Raw genomic sequence first — 17,038 nt, 5'->3', positions numbered from 1 at the left:
GCTCCAGTCATTGGGGAGGGAACCAATGGATAGAAGAGCTTGTTGCTATGGCTCTCCTCCCTGTGAAACATGCCTTCCAAAGAAACATGAATACTCTTTTTTAAGAACCTAAGTTCAAATGTCCCGTTAATAGTTCACTGTGTGAACTTAACATGGATCATTTGGTCCCTGTTCTTACATTTGGGGACATTTGGTTTCTTTTTTTCAGTCCAGGGAACTATTTAACATGCAAATATTCACTCCCAGACCCAATCTGTTTTTGTAAGATTTGGATCTCATTATTGTGATTTGTTTAAAGTAAAAGCACACAAGAACTTTTTTTCCTGGAGTTTGGGAATTAAGATTTTTTTCCCCAAAAAAATGTATGTTTAGAAAAAGAAACCCCAAACTATTCTTCTAAGCATTTATTTTTCATGTTTTTTTCTAAAAGTATCTCAATACTATATACAAGGGTATTTCCAAACTTTGTAGAAAATGGCAAAACCTGTATTTTAATTCCATTTTCCTGCAAAAATTTGAAATCTACTCATGGTTTTTGTCATATAATGCATTTCCTATGAACTCTGTGAAAATCCTGTCTATATCTGTAAGTACTTGGAATCGGTGAGTGAGTTCAGTCCCTTCCCACTGAGTAGGAGAGAACAGCACGCAGTAGAATTGCAGTTAGAACTAGGATAAAAGGAACCGAGGTCAGAGGAGAAGAGGCAAATTAAGGATGCTGGTTAAGTATTTACAGCCTAGCCAAACAAAAGGAAATCAAGTTTATGTAACACTAAGTCTCAATATGTGAAGCGGTTGAAGAAGTCCCGACGGCAGGATGCTGGACTTTCTGACATTGCCCGTGCCTACACTGTCGAGACACCTCAATAACAGCATGATAGATTTCGGACTGTTCAAAAGGACACCCACTGTAAAACCAGAGGAGAAGTCGATGGGGTGGGGAGGGGATCTTGGGAGGAGGACAGGAAATCCCAGTGCCTATTAAACTGCATCACAAAACAAAAATTAAAAATTCAACAGAAGAAAAAAAAGTGTGGTGGGGTTGGGGAAAGGTTAGGTCAGTATCAACTAGGGTAACCATGGAGATGACGTTGTGGCATATCAAGTTAAGCTGCCACCTACAACACTGACATCCCATATGTGCTCTGGTTCGAGTTTCGGCTGCTCTCCTTCTGATGAAGCTCCCCGCTAAGACACCAGGGAAGCTAGTAGGAAAACAGCCCATTTTGAAGAAAAAAATGCTCATTCACTGCTTCTCTTTGAAATTGGTTAGTTTTTCCATATGGGGCTTATACTCATTCTTCTTACTGCTCTGCCAAGTCATCACAGGCTTAGTAGCTTACCAAAGCTTGTCCTGTCAAGTGTATGTAGGCTTCACACATTCCTGGTCTCCTGGTCCCTTCATTCACTTTGAAAGAGAGTCATGGGCCCGGCGGCGTGGCCTAGCGGCTAAAGTCCTCGCCTTGAAAGCCCCGGGATCCCATACGGGCACCGGTTCTAATCCCAGCAGCTCCACTTCCCATCCAGCTCCCTGCTTGTGGCCTGGGAAAGCAGTCGAGGATGGCCCAAAGCTTTGGGACACTGCACCCGCGTGGGAGACCTGGAGGAGGTTCCTGGTTCCCGGCTTCAGATCGGCGCGCATCGGTCTGTTGCAGCTCACTTGGGGAGTGAACCATCAGACGGAAGATCTTCCTCTCTGTCTCTCCTCCTCTGTGTATATCTGGCTGTAATAAAATGAATAAATCCTTAAAAAAAAAAAAAGGGGAGTCATAAATAAATCTTTTTTAAAAAGCAATGTGGGGCCCGGCGGCGTGGCCCAGCGGCTGAAGTCCTCGCCTTGAACGCCCCGGGATCCCATATGGGCGCCGGTTCTAGTCCCGGCGGCTCCACTTGCCATCCAGCTCCCTGCTTGTGGCCTGGGAAGGCGGTCAAGGATGGCCCAAAGCTTTGGGACCCTGCACCCGCGTGGGAGACCCGGAGGAGGTTCCTGGTTCCCGGCATCGGATTGGCGCGCGCACCGGCCCGTTGCGGCTCACTTGGGGAGTGAATCATCGGATGGAGGATCTTCCTCTCTGTCTCTCCTCCTCTCTGTATATCCTGCTTTACAATAATAATAAAAATCTTAAAAAAAAAAAAAGCAATGTGTTTGAGTTATCAGACATATTGGCACTCCTGAATTTGTATCATTTGCTAAGCTTATGATCATTTAACCTTCAGGGAAGTGTTTTAGTCAATTAAAATGCCGGGTTTTTTTTTTTCATTCTCACTTACGGCACACTTGAAATTAACACTGTACTTCAATTTCAATCATTGCTGTTAATTAAGCATATCTTCAGGTTTTTTCCCTTTCTTTCTGTAGAGAATGATTGTTTTCTCCTATCTGACTATAAGAGCAATAAATTTAATTTCTGTCGAAGTAGATATTTTTATTTTGTTTTTAAACATTTATTTATTTGAAAGAGCTACAGAGAGAGGAAGATACTGGAGGCCAAGTACTTGGGCCACGTTTTCCTGCCTTCCCAAGTGGATTAGTAGGCAGCTGGATCTCCAACTGGGGCCCTTGTGGGATTATGGCATCACAGGCAGTGGGTTAAACAGCTACACCACAGCACTGGCCCCACTTCAAAGTATACCTTTAAAAAAATATATTTTTGGGCCCGGCGGCGTGGCCTAGCGGCTAAAGTCCTCGCCTTGAAAGTCCCGGGATCCCATATGGGCGCTGGTTCTAATCCTGGCAGCTCCACTTCCCATCCAGCTCCCTGCTTGTGGCCTGGGAAGGCAGTTGAGGACGGTCCAATGCATTGGGACACTGCACCCGCGTGGGAGACCAGGAAGAGGTTCCAGGTTCCCGGCTTCGGATCGGCGCGCATCGGTCCGTTGCGGCTCACTTGGGGAGTGAATCATCGGACGGAAGATCTTCCTCTCTGTCTCTCCTCCTCTATGTATATCTGGCTGTAATAAAAATGAATAAATCTTAAAAAATATATATATATATTTTTATTGCAAGTCAGATATACAGAGAGGAGGAGAGACAGAGAGGATCTTCCATCTGATGATTCACTCCCCAGGTGACAGCAACAGCTGGTGCTGCGCTGATCCAAAGCCAGGAGCCAGGAACTTCCTCCAGATCTCCCACATGGGTACAGGGTCCCAAGGCTTTGGGTCGTCCTTGATTGCTTTCCCAGGCCACAAGCAAGGAGCTGGATGGGAAGTGGAGCTGCCGGGATTAGAACCGGCATTCATATGGGATCCCAACGCATTCAAAGGCAAGGACTGTAGCCGCTAGGCCATGCTGGGCCCTCAAAGTATACTTTTAAGAAAATAAAAAAAAAAATAAACTACATAATTGTCTAGCTTAGCTTAAAGTTCATTTAGAACAGGATTTCTCACATGTGGCTCTTGGAGCACTTGTATCTGCATCATTTGACTATTTTGTTTGTTTTTGTAATGTAGACTACCCAATAGCTGGTAATGTGGCCCAGAAATCAACATTCAACATAAACTACAGGCGATTCTATGCACCAGAGAATTGAAGAACCCTGCCTAGGGCAGTGTTGTTGCCCAACAAGTTCATCTGCCACTTGCAATGGCTATTGGAGTCATTTCAAGTCCAGGTTTCTATGGCTTCCTATCAAGCTCTCTGCTAATAAGGCTCGGTTGGGAAGGCAGTCAAAAACGGCCCAAGTACTTGGGTCCCTGCTACCCATGAGAGTCACACTTAGAAGCTCTGGGCTCCTGGTTTCCAGATGGGCCCCCTCCGGCCGGCAGTTGTGGCCATTTGGGAAGAGAATCAATGAGTCGAAGAGCTCACTCTCCCTCCATCTCTCTCCCTTTTTCTGTCATTCTGCCTTTCAATAAATAAATATATATATTGTCTGCCACAATACAGAGATCTACAGATCTTGCCCTGGCTGTTTATTCAGAACACCTGGAGATCTCTTAAAAATTCTGCCCTCTGTCTCTCCTCCTCTCTGTATATCTGGCTTTCCAATAAAAATAAATAAATCTTAAAAAATATTCTGCCATCCTGGGGCCCGGCGTGATAGCCTACCAGCTAAAGTCCTCTACTTGAATATGCCGGGACCCCATATGGGTGCTGGTTCTAATCCCGGCAGCCCCACTTCCCATCCAGCTTCCTGCTTGTGGCCTGGGAAAACAGTTGAGGACGACCCAAAGCCTTGGGACCCTGCACCCGTGTGGGAGACTCAGAAGAGGCTCCTGACTCCTGGCTTTGGATTGGTGCAGCACCAGCTGTTGCTGTCACTTGGGGAGTGAATCAACAGACAGAAGAACTTCCTCTGTGTCTCTCCTCCCCTCTGTATATCTGACTTTCCAATAAAAATAAATAAATCTTTAAAAAAAAATTCTGCCATCCAGAAGCCAGGGCATCTCGTACAGACATCTTACTGGAGTCCCTGCGACTCCATTTCCAATGAGTGGATGGAAGATTTGTCTTTCCCTCTGCCTCACTCTGTAACGATGACTTTCAGGTAAAGAATAAATCTTGGGCCCGGCAGTGTGACGTAGCAGCTAAAGTCCTCGCCTTGAACACGCCAGGATCCCATATGGGCACCGGTTCTAATCCCAGCAGCTCCACTTCCCATCCAGCTCCCTGCTTGTGGCCTGGGAAGGCAGTCGAGGATGGCCCAATGCTTTGGGATCCTGCACCCACATGGGAGACCTGGAGGAGGTTCCTGGCTCCTGGCTTCAGATCAGCGCAGCACTGGCCATTGAACTCACTTGGGGAGTGGATCATCGGATGGAAGATCTTCCTCTCTGTCTCTCCTCCTCCCTGTATATCTGACTTTGTAATAAAAAATAAACAAATCTTTAAAAAAAATAGACACAATAAACATTTAAAAAAAAGAAAAAAATCATTTTTTTTTTTTTCAATCTGCCATCTAGATGAAATTTTGCCTAAAATTAAGCCGGAATTTCTGGGAGTAGGTTGCTGACTGGCTTCTGTATTTCTAAAATTCTCCCGCAGTGATTCTAATATGCAGCCAGTATTGATTGAAACAGATTTACACGCCTCACAATGTAGATCTGAGGGTTAAAAAAGTTGCCAAATCTCATACAACCCTTTCAACTCATAAACTGTCACCTTGTTACCGGGTTACTTTGGACTTTGAACTAGTTATCCTATCATGAAAAATGTTTTGCCATTGTGAGGGGAGACATCTGTGCCATTTTTGGGTGCCTCTTATTCAGCGCAAGAAGTTCAAGTAGCACCTGCCATCATTATTAAGCCAGGCAAGGTCAGGGGACTGCTCTGCATGGTCCATTGGTAGGCACTGGTGATAGCATCAGGGAGAAACTAACCAGTACAAGGCACTGTCTTCAAGGAGACTAGTTGGAGAGTCAGGCGAACTTGGGAGAAGCCAAAGTGAAAAATTCTAGAAAACTCATTGCAATGCGGTAGTGACCTACAGGACACCATGATACACACTAGTTCAGAGGCTCAGCAGAGATGGAGGTTGGTACAGCGCTCCAAGAACTCTCAGCAAGTAGCGTGTGAACCGCATCTTGAAGACATTTCAGCTTCCCGGATGAGAGACGGTATCGGTTAGATGGATTCACATGCAAATAACAAAATAATCCAACTAATAATGATTTAAACATACACAGACACTTATTCAACTTAGTGTATTTGGATTTTTATAACAAAATAGCAAGAAGCTTACTTTAAAAAAAATATTAATTTATTTGAAAGACAGTCAAAAATAGAGAGGGAGAGGTCCCCCATCTGCTGGTTCACTCTCCAAATGGCTGCAAGGGCCAGAGCCGAGTTGTTCCTAAGCTGGGAGCCAGGAGGTTTGCCATGTATCCCACACAGGTGCAGGGATGCAAGGATTTGGGCCATTCTCAGTTGCTTTCCTATGTCATTAGCGCGGTTAATGCTAATGCTGGGTCAGAATGCCGGGAACTGCATCAGAAATACAGCAGTGGGGACTCCAACAGCTGCCCATATGAGATGCCTGCATCTCTGAGAAGGATTAGCTTGGTATGCCACCATACTGGCCCCTGAAATGCAGAGTTTTTAAGAGGTCTCCAGGTGATTCGAACGTATAGGTAGGACAAGAGCTACTGGTCTCTGTATGATGTAGATCTCTGTATGCAAACCCTAAGGTGGAGTTATTTTTCTGAAAAAAAAAAATATTTTGTGGCTAGCACAATAGCTCAACAAGCTAATCCTCCACCTTATAGTACTGACATATCACAGACTTGGCTGTTCCATTTCTGATCCAGTCCCCCATTTATGGCCTGGAAAAGCTGTGAAGTTTGGTGTAACTCCTTGGGGCCCTGCACCCACGTGGGAGATCCGGAGGAAGCTCCTGGCTTCAGATTGGCTCAGTCTGTCAGTTGCAGCCAGTTGGGGAGTGAGGCAGCAGACTGAAGATCCTCCCCCTGTCTTTTCTTCTCTTTATAAATCTGCCTTTCAAATAAGATAATCTTTTTAAAAATATTTATTTACAGAGGAAAGGAGAGACAGAGAGGAAGATTATCTGTCCACTGGTTCACTCCCCAAGTGGCCATAATGGCCAGAACTGTGCCAATATGAAGCCAGGAGCCAGGAGCCTCTTCCGGGTCTCCCACACGGGTGCAGGGTCCCAAGGCTTTGGGCTGTCCTCGACTGCTTTCCCAGGCAACAAGCAGGGAGCTGGAAGGGAAGCGTAGCAGACAGGATATGAACCGGTGCTCATATGGGATGCCAGCATGTACAAGGCGAGGTCTTTAGACACTAGGGTACCGTGCGGGACCAAATAAAATAATCTTTGAAAAAAATAAAATAAATCACTTACTTAAAAGACAGAGTAAAGGAGATGGCGGGATCTCAGGGTTTATCCCTGCCAGCAGGCCCCGAGGTCACCAAGGGTGAGGCAGGCGGTGGCCTTCTTCCACAAGGACCACAGGAGACAAGCTGCTGAGGAATGTCCGCTTTATTACGCACAGGTTACAGCTTTTAAAGGGTAAGGAAGGGGAGGGCAGAAGGGAGCCTTCTGGCAACCCCCCCCCCCACCAAAGACGCTGTAATTGGCTGTATGACGCGTCTATCTCCCTAGATCTTCCGGTGATGTCAGAGGTCATGTTCAGGTATACTTCCCTTGACCTTCTAGCCATGTTGGAGGTCACACTCCACTCCTCTTGCAGACCTGAAGGCTGTGCCTCAGGCCATGGGGAAGGTTAGGCTTAAGCCATGCCCTCCAGGCAGCAGGGCAGGGGCCTGGGGTGATCGCCCACAGAGGGATGAAGGAAGGGAGAAAGATCTTCCACTCACTGATTGACTCCCCAAATGTCTGTAACAGCTGGTGCTGGGCTAGGCTGAAGACAGGAGCCTGAAACTCCACGTGGGCCCTCTTTCACTGCTTTTCCAGGTCTGTCAGCAAGGGGCGGGGATAGGAAGTGGAGCAACTGGGCCTTAAATAAGTGCTCATAAGGGACGCTGGCATTGCAAGTCGCAGCTTAACCTGGGGTGTTACAGAGCCAGTCAAGAGGCTAGGTAATTTAAGTAACAAGTATTTGTGACATCTTTAAAGGTGGCAAGTCCCAGATGAAATGACAGCATAGCTGGTGTTTGGTGAGGACTGTCAGGTTTGGAGCAGCTGCCTTGTGGCTGTGTTCTCACATGGTTGGGACACAGCAAGAGAGCTTTTCCCCTCTTAAAAGGTAACTTGAGACTATAGTCTCAAGACTATAATCGAAACAAGCACCTCCAAATACCACCAGTTTTGCGATTAGGGCTTCAACATATAAATTCTGGGAGGGCGCAACCATTTAGTTGGTGCCCTTAGTATCACTTACCAAGAAATTGGGAGGTGAGATGTTTCAAGATTTGTATATGAAGTCAACAATATTATCAATATTTTTGTCTTTTTGCTCTGATGTCTTTAGTGCAATAGCAATAGTTCCCTCCTCTTGGTTCCAATGTGGCTGCCACAGCACCAAACATTACATCCTAACTCCACTGTCTCAAGCAAAAAGATATGTTAGCCATCTGTAGTGTAAGTCTACATGGTGGCTTAAAACAACTGTGATGTATCCCTTGGGACTGAATTCATTGTCATCTGTAACACAATAGAAAGTACTGCTACTAAAGAAGTAGGAGGGTTGCTTGATAGGCAATTAGCTGATTGAGTCAGTTCTCAAATCTCCACAAGATGGGCTAAAGCAAGAAGTGGAGAACTCAATCCAATCACTTGGGTCCTCAGTTGCTGCATCTCAGGGTGTGCTTAACTGTGCAGGTGTCTTAACTGGTACACTAAGTGCCTGCACTCTCCAGGAAGTTTTGAAGTACCTCTCAGTGCATGGGAGGTGACAGTAAGCTATCGGAGTGGACATGGTCAGTGCGCAGATGGATTGTCAGAGTTTAGAAACAATGTGTGTTGCTAGCTGCTTTGCACAATAGTGTAATGGTTAGGAACAGGGTTGCTTTAGTTAGCCCGCCAGCGTTTGAAGTCTGACTCAGCCCTAAGACGCATCAGACATGTGACTGTGGGTGAGTTAGTCACCTGTGTATGCTTCAAATTCCTCACCCATGAAAGACAGATAACAAGATCTACTGCGTACTAGGCTATTAAAACAAAAAGTTGGGAAAAGAAAAATAATGAACAGATAAGCTTATTTTGGTGCCAAGTGTTGCAGTTCATGCCTCGTTTCTTTGTAATACAATTTTCCATGAACTTTTAGAAGACTCCTCCTGGAGTTCTAAGAAATCCCGTGAAGCAATGGCCGTAAGAGACCTGCTCCGGTTCCCGCCAGCTTCGTGGTGATCCTGGAGCCTTTTTAGCTCTGGAACTGCTGCTGCTGGAGCGGAATCTTTCACTATACAACAGGCCAATATTGGAAACCTGGAGGGAGGGGGCAAACTAGGGTTTGAGAATTTTGCCGCTGAAAAATAACCTTGATGATTGTCTGACCCAGAGTTCCTTGTCCTTTGTTAGCAGTAAAGCCCTTTGTTAAAGTGGTGTGATGGCTCAATTGGCTAAATCCTCCCCTTGTAAGCTCCAGGATCCCATATGGGCACTTGTTTGTATCCCAGCAGCTCCATCCACTTCCCATCCAGCTCCCTGCTTGTGGCCTGGGAAAGCAGTCGAGGACGGCCCAAAGCTTTGGGACCCTGCACCCACGTGGGAGACCTGGAAGAGGTTCCTGGCTCCTGGCTTAGGATTGGTTCAGCTCTCAGCATTGCAGCCATTTTAGGAGTGACTCGGCAGACGGAAGATCTTTCTCTCTGTCTCTCCTCTTTGTAAAGATCTGCCTTTCCAATAAAAATAAATAAATCTGAAAAAGTGAGTTTCACATAAAACCGCCTTATCTAAAATAGAGAAAACTGCAGCTTCTCTGTTTGATGTGGAGCGAAAAGCAGGGTGCTCCACACACGTGGGCTCTTCCTCACCTGCTCTGAGATAGTGGAGCCCAAGGACTCCACGGAACAGACTGTGAAACACTGATGGAACGCCAAGCCTTCCGAAGTGGATGAATGTGTGCTCTGAAGAGATCCACTGGCCTCAGCAGGCCGCAGACAGAGTGGAGGTCCAGCTGGAATCGGACACCAGCTCCCTCGATACCCATGCTGGAGGGGGGACGCACTGTGTCTGGGGAGCAAGTGCAGTGCTCGCTGCGGCCGCTCGCCAGGGCCAGTGAGGGCCCTCTCACTGTGTATGGACGCTTACTGTCTCCATCCTGGTTGACAGATGTCCAGGTGTGTCTGCTCCGGGATCTCAGACAGTAGTCCCTGCCTCTGATCTGGGAGGAGGGGATTGGAAAATACAGTCTGCCCATCGATCAAGTGAGACTGTCATATTTTCTTTGGTGTGCATGCTTGTGTGTGAGTGATATGTGTTTTTCTTAAAACACTGAATAATCATATCTAGCAAAGATTCTCAATTCCATCACAGTGATCATTGGGAATACTATTTAAAGATATTTGTAGCCAGATTATTACATAAAGTGTCTGCGTTCTCTTTGATTAACAAATCACAAGTATTGAAAATGTGAGTGTAGTTCGTGATCGATTCTAATTGAAGACACCTCCATAATCAGAGATCATGAACATTTGTTCATAGAGCCCAAATTCTGTGAGAGTCCAACATTCAGAGAAAAATATGCTCCATATATAGAAAATTGATGCAGAGACATTAATAATGTGTAACTTATATTCTAGTGTGTTTTTCAAAATTAAGTATTTTTCAAAACAGTAAGCTATTTTTTTAAGCTTTATTAATGACTAACTGACAAAAATGGTCCATGTGAGGTATGCAACTTAATGTTTCGACATGCTTGTTTTTACTGGCCTCTATTAAATTCCTAATGAGGGGTTCACTGAATAAAGTCTCTCCCTCAGTACTTACATTGGAAAGCCATCAAATACTCTGTGAACCATCAGCCAGGAAAGAGAGTTAATAACATCTGGAAAAGTGAAGTTGCTAGGAAACTTACATATTTCAGTTTGCGAGAGCGCCAAGGTCTCCATCTAATGAATTCTATACCTGAACTGAATAGGGCTGTCAGTGTTTCCCTGGCCTTTTACTGACATGAAACTTTCATGAAAGGGGCCTTTTAGAGCACAGGACTTGAGCCAAGTGAGACTGGAGCACTAGGCAGGAAGTACAGAGGTGAGTGTTCTCTTCCCAGCTCTGCTGTCTCTTTGGACAAAGTGAGTTGACTTCTGTGAGCAAAGCGAAAAGGACGAGGACTCGTCTGCTGATGAATGTCTGTCATTCCCTAACAAGAGTCTGCAGTCACACTTGGAGGTCATTGTCATTATCAACAGCGTTATGAACAAAGGAAAGGAGAATATCTGAATCCGAATTCTCTCTTCCAAACTCCTGCAAAAGAAGAGCTATTGTGACATTATTTTTTTTTTTCAGGATTGCATTTTGAAGTTTGCTGGATCATTATCCTTGAGAATATTTTCCTTCATAATCTCTTCTGTTGAAAGGGAGTAGGGAGGGCCCGGCAGCGTGGCCTAGCAGCTAAAGTCGCCTTGAAAGCCCCGGGATCCCATATGGGCGCCGGTTCTAATCCCGGCAGCTCCACTTCCCATCCAGCTCCCTGCTTGTGGCCTGGGAAAGCAGTCGAGGACGGCCCAAAGCTTTGGGACCCTGCACCCACGTGGGAGACCTGGAAGAGGTTCCTGGTTCCCGGCTTCGGACTGGCGCGCATCGGCCCGTTGTGGCTCACTTGGGGAGTGAATCATCGGATGGAAGATCTTCCTCTCTGTCTCTCCTCCTGTCTGTATATCCGGCTTTCCAATAACAATAAAATCTTAAAAAAAAAAAAAAGGGAGTAGGGAAACCTCGCAGTGGGGAGATGAATAAGGCTGACATGTGAGTGTGTGTGTATCTACCCCGGGTGTGTGGAGAGCAGGGAGAGATAGTGTAAAAGCACACAGACACACAAAGGCTCAGACGTGCACACACACACACACACACACACACACGGAAACCAGGAGAAAGCAAGAGAAAGTGGCCAAGGTGCAAGTCAGAAGTTCCTGACTCAGCTGGTTAGTCTGGTAGAAAAAAGCACAAGTGGAAAACCCTGTTCGGGAGATCAACCCAGCAGCTCAGTCACTAGATCATACGGTCTCTACAAACCGAAACTTATTCTTATATTCTCTGTTCAATTCCGTAAACACTGAGTGCTCACTATGAGAGGAGATTGGTGAAAAAAAAAAAGAAATTGCCATGTTCTGTGCCCTGGAAAAGTGTGAGAAGAACACATGGGCAAAGTCTTCCTTATTCAAGCTTTGCCTGTTTAAAGAGGATTTTTTTTTTTCCAGAAATTTATGTGCCTAAAGTGGAGCAGAGCCAGTCTTAAGGAGATGAGGTGGGAGGAGAAGGAAGAGCATAGGCACAAGTCGGAATGCATGTTATTTTACTTTCCTTCTTCGTGCTTAGCAGTGTTTTAATAAAATATTTTTCATCGAGCATGTGCTGCATTTACATAAAATTATAAAATATGAAGGGGGGAGATAACCCCCAGGTTAATGGACTGCCTTGTCCAATTAGCACCAGTGAAATTCTCTGCAGTTTGTACAGTCCTGTCAGGGAGAAAGCAGAGCATGAAAATTAACACTAAAAACAGTTGAGTGATTGCTACATGTCGGTTTTCCCATGAACTTGCAGTAGTTTAATTCTTGCAGTAGCCTAGTGTGGTCAGTGATATTATTATCATATATACTTTATAGGTGAGGAAGCTGAGGCTGGGGGACCACACAGAGAGTGGATCTGTTTGGGGGAGCTGGGGTTTAATATGTTTTGATTTCCAGAAATTATGGTGCAGTTATACAATTAAAGGTCAAAGTAGCCTTTTAAAAGAACGAAGTAATTCGATATAAGAAAAAGCTTCAAGATATGTGAATAAGTGAGAAAAGTAAACCACAATATGAGTATCCTTATATAATTTGTAAACAATTATAAATGCTAGCATATGCAAAACTTTTCCCAAGATTATAAAAACAGGACAATTAACAGCTGTTACACTGGGGAGTGGGAATGGGATTCAAAGTAGAGAAAAAGTGCTTCCCATCAATTTTATACTATTTAAAGGTGTTGGGAGGTTTGAAACTTATTCAAATTAATGAATTAAAAATCATTAGTACAGGGGCCCAGCGCGATAGTGTAGCAGTTAAAGTCCTCTCCTTGAATGCGCCCCGGGATCCCATATGGGCTCCGGTTCTAATCCCGGCAGCCCTGCTTTCCATCCAGCTCCCTGCTTATGGCCTGAGAAAGCAGTCAAGGACGGCCCAGAACTTTGGGACCCTGCACCCGCGTGGGAGACTCGGAAGAGGCTTCTGGCTCCTGGCTTTGGATCGGCGCAGACCAGCCGTTGTGGTCACTTGCGGAGTGAATCATCGAACAGAAGATCTTCCTCTGTCTCTCCTCCTCTCTTTCCAATAACAATAAAATAAATCTTAAAAAAAAAAAAACCAACACATTAATGCAGAGGAATTCATTTATTGTACAAATTTAAATACTGCAAAGTGTTTTAAAAAATTTACTTGTTAATTATCTGATTGCAGAATTACAGAAAGAGATAGAGAGACAAAGAGAAATCTTGTATTTGCTGTATCACTCCCCAAATGTCCACAAAGGCTGAAGCAGGGCTGATCTGAAGCCAGGAGCCAAGAGCTTCCTCTGTGCCTCCCACATTGGTGGAGAGACTCGGGAACTGGGCCTTCTTCCACTGCCTTCCCAAGCACATCAGAAGGGAGTTAGATATGAAATGGGGCAAATTTGACCTGTACTGGTGCCCGTATGAGATGCTGACAGTGCAGGCAGTAGCCCCACCAACTATGCTATAGCGCTCATTCCAATTCTTATAAAAGTCAACTGAAATCTTTGTCCCTTGTCTCATTTCTCTTAAAGATTGTATTTTTTAATTTACTTGAAGGGGAGAATGGGAGAAAAGAGAGAGAAAGAGATTTTTCATCCACCGGTTCACTCCCAAAATGGTCGTAACAGTCAGGGCTAGGCCATGTGCTTGCTCTCAAAGCTGCTCAAAAGAATCAGAATTGACCTTCCGCTGGGGGTGAGGGGTGCTGAGGAGTTCTGAGCACCTAGGGGTAGGGGAGGAGGCTTGGGTGCGAGAGCACAGCAAAGTATTCAGAGCTGGAGCTTCCAGCTGTGCAGCCTGGGGCCAGATGATGTGAATCTGCACAGGAAAAATGGTGAGGGTGGTTGTCAGGGTGCTTGGAGGAGGGGGACACGAAACAACTGGGCCTGGAAACTCAAGCTGAATGAAGATTTGATATTGTTCAGCCTGTTGATTCTGACAAAATGCCCATCATTTATCTATAAACACCATGGCGTTGCTCTGTCTCATGAAGGTGCCTGTTCCAGGCAAGCAAGCAGCATTTGTTTTTGCCTGTGAAAAAGGTTATGTTGAAGAGGATTCAGCTTAAAAGGCTGCTCCTATTTCACTGTTCCATCTTTTAAAGGTTTATTTTGTTTTTGTTTGAAAGGCAGAATTACAAAGAGAAGGACAGACACAGAAATCTTCCATCTGCTGGTTCACTCCCTAAATGGCAGCAAAGCCAGAGCTGGGAGCGTCAGAAGCCAGGAGCCAGGAGTGAGCAGTTTCTTCTGGGTCTTCCACCTGGGTGCAGGGTCCCAAGGACTTGACCCATCCTCTCCTGCCTTTCCAGGTTCATTACCAGGGAGCTGACTGTGTTCCATCTCTTCAATTTGATAATATTTGCCAACACAAAGGACATTTATTAAATCAGACATTTTATTAGTTGGGATGCTTTTATTTCCTTCTATTTTTAAGAAATGAGCATTTACTCATATAGAAGCCTAACAGTGCAAAGTCGAGATCACATTGGTGACTATCCCTGGCCCATTGGAAGATGTACAGAAAAATACCACGCCCAGCTCTGACTCTAGGCTAATTACATCAGACTTTTCCTGTCCTGGGGCATGAGTCGGGGCTGGGCAGGGGCATCTGTGTTTTAAAAGCTCCTCGAATGTAATTCCAATGGGCAGCCAAGATTGAGAAACACAGTCTTAGCTTCACCATTTCATTTGAAGAGCAGAAAAGAGAAGCTGAGACGAAGTTACTTGATCAAGGTTGCACAGTAATTGTCTCACCCCTCCTGACTCCTCAAATTGTCAATCTAGAGTTTCTTCCACTCCCCTTCTTTATCTCTTCAAAAATGTAGGGTTTTACTGACTGTTAAACATACACAATTTATAATGCAGGGAGAAAGGCCAGAGTCCTTCCGTAAGGATTGGTGGGTCACCTTTCTGAGGCTGAATGTCACAGTTTCTCTGAAAAACACTATACCCAGGACACATTTCCTGCCGAGTCTTGTGCAGCAATCAACTGCTGAGTAATGCTACTAATACGGTGATGACACGACTCAGGACTTGTTTTACCTGTGATAGAAGACATACATAAACAAGTGTTCTCACTTTCAGGAATGAACTCAATTAAAACAAATGCGGGGTTCTTGAAGGGTACGGTGGGGACTCAGGTTCTATTTGATAACTAGGGAACACTGTAAATTTCACAGAAGAATAAACATGTATTCAGAACTATCAAAATCACTCAAGTAACACCTCGGAACATTTTTCCCCACATCAATGTGTCTAAGGCGTCACAGGACGACCAGCCCCTATGCACAGGTGCTGATGCAGTGTGACAGCAAGGAGCACCCCCTCCCTGACCCCTCAGTGGATGCAGGAGACAAAAAGACAAACAAACAAAGCCTGAAACACCCTCCTTCCTCTGTACCTCCTTCCTCTGTACCTCTACCCTCCCCAGCCTAATTGGATATCCACACAGGTGTGCATCCCTCTCAACCATGTAAACAATATTAAAAATCAATACATACACATGTATAAATATTCCATTAGATTATTGAGGATTCATGAGACTTTCTGCACCCCTATCCAAACTCATTCATAAACCCTAGATTGATTTTTCCTGTATCATGTGATACAGGAAGATTATGATTTTTGTGAATCATTACTGTTTGTTAATTGTTAAATAAATGTTTGTTTCCCTAAAAAAAAAAAAAAAAAAAAAAAAAAAGATTTTTCCAGGCCGCTGCCCTCAGGGACAGGGACGCCAGCCACCCGCATGCTGGCCCAGGCTGAGGCCCACAGCCGTGGACAACTTCATCGTTATCTCGGACGATAGCGGCCCTGAGAGCTATGGAGAAGCCACTTTGAGCTGGGCGTGGAGACTCCGCTGGACCCTGTCTCGGACCTCCGGCGCGCTGTCCTGCCGCACTGAGGCATGGACAATGGCAGGGAGTACATTATCCTACTGGCAAGGTATAGTTAACAGTTTCACTGGGAGTCCATCTTTAATCTGGAAGTAGAGATGCATACTGCATTGTATCCTCATATCTGGATATGATAGTCTCCATTACACAGTTACTATACATCCCCTTAAATGAAAAGCCACAGAACAAAATCAGCAACAGAAAGAAAAATAGAGATTTACAATATCATGAAGTTAAATAACAGGCTGCTGAATGACTACTGTGTTACTGAACAAATGAAAAAGAAAGTGAAGAACATTCTTGAAGAAAATGATGCTACTGTATGATCTATGAGTCAGTGAAGAATTTAATGAGAAAGAAAGTGTTTTGAAGAAATGAAACTAAAACCAAAACCATCAAAATTCATGACATATATTTTTCACTGATCTTTGTTGGCGAGCTATGTCTCCTGCAGACAACAAATAGATGGGTTTTGTTTTTTAATCCAGTTTGCTAATCTGTGACTTTTGGTTGATTTAATCCATTTACATTCAGGCTTAATATGAATGGGTGGTAATTTGGTCCTGTCACACCCAAAAGAATTATTATACAGACAATTTCAGTGAGCAAAATGTATTTATTGCAAACATTATTTATTTTACTTGAAGCAGTTACAGAGAGACACAGAGATCTTCTGTGGCCAGAGCTGGGCTGGTCCAAAGCTGGAGCCAGCTTCCTCTGGATCTCCCGCATGGGTTCATGGTCACCAGCACTTGAGCCCTTCTCTACTGCTTTCCCAGACCATTACCAGGGAGCTGGACGGGAAAAGGAGCAGCCCGTACATGAGCCAGGGCCCATAGTGATGCCAGTGCTAGCAAGTGGAGGATTAATGTGCTACTCCACTGTGCCAGCCCTGAATATGTATGTTTCTTTTTTAAACAAAGATTTATTTTATTTATTTGAAAGTCATAGTGCTAGAGAGTGGGAGAGAGATGTCTTTCATTTGCTAGGTCACTCCCCACATGTCTACAACAACTGGGGTAGGTCGGATAGGGGTCAGGAGCTCCACTGGAGTCTCCCACATGAGTAGCAGGGACTCAGACACAAAGGTCCTGCTGCTTTCCCAGGCCCAATAGCAGGAATCTGGATTCAGGAAGTAGACTCAGCAATGTGGAATGGGCTGGGCCAGGCCTGAGTTCCACCATGCAATTCCAAGCCTGTGCATTTTCCATGAACTTTTTCAAGGCCTGCCCTACAAAAACAGTGGTTCTCTTTAGATAGTGGGGGATGTGGGTAATCATTATTTTCCCTTGCTTTTAAATT

Source organism: Ochotona princeps, chromosome X (assembly GCF_030435755.1).
Source record: "Ochotona princeps isolate mOchPri1 chromosome X, mOchPri1.hap1, whole genome shotgun sequence".
Classification (NCBI taxonomy): Eukaryota; Metazoa; Chordata; class Mammalia; order Lagomorpha; family Ochotonidae; genus Ochotona; species Ochotona princeps.
This window is presented reverse-complemented; position numbering follows the sequence as displayed.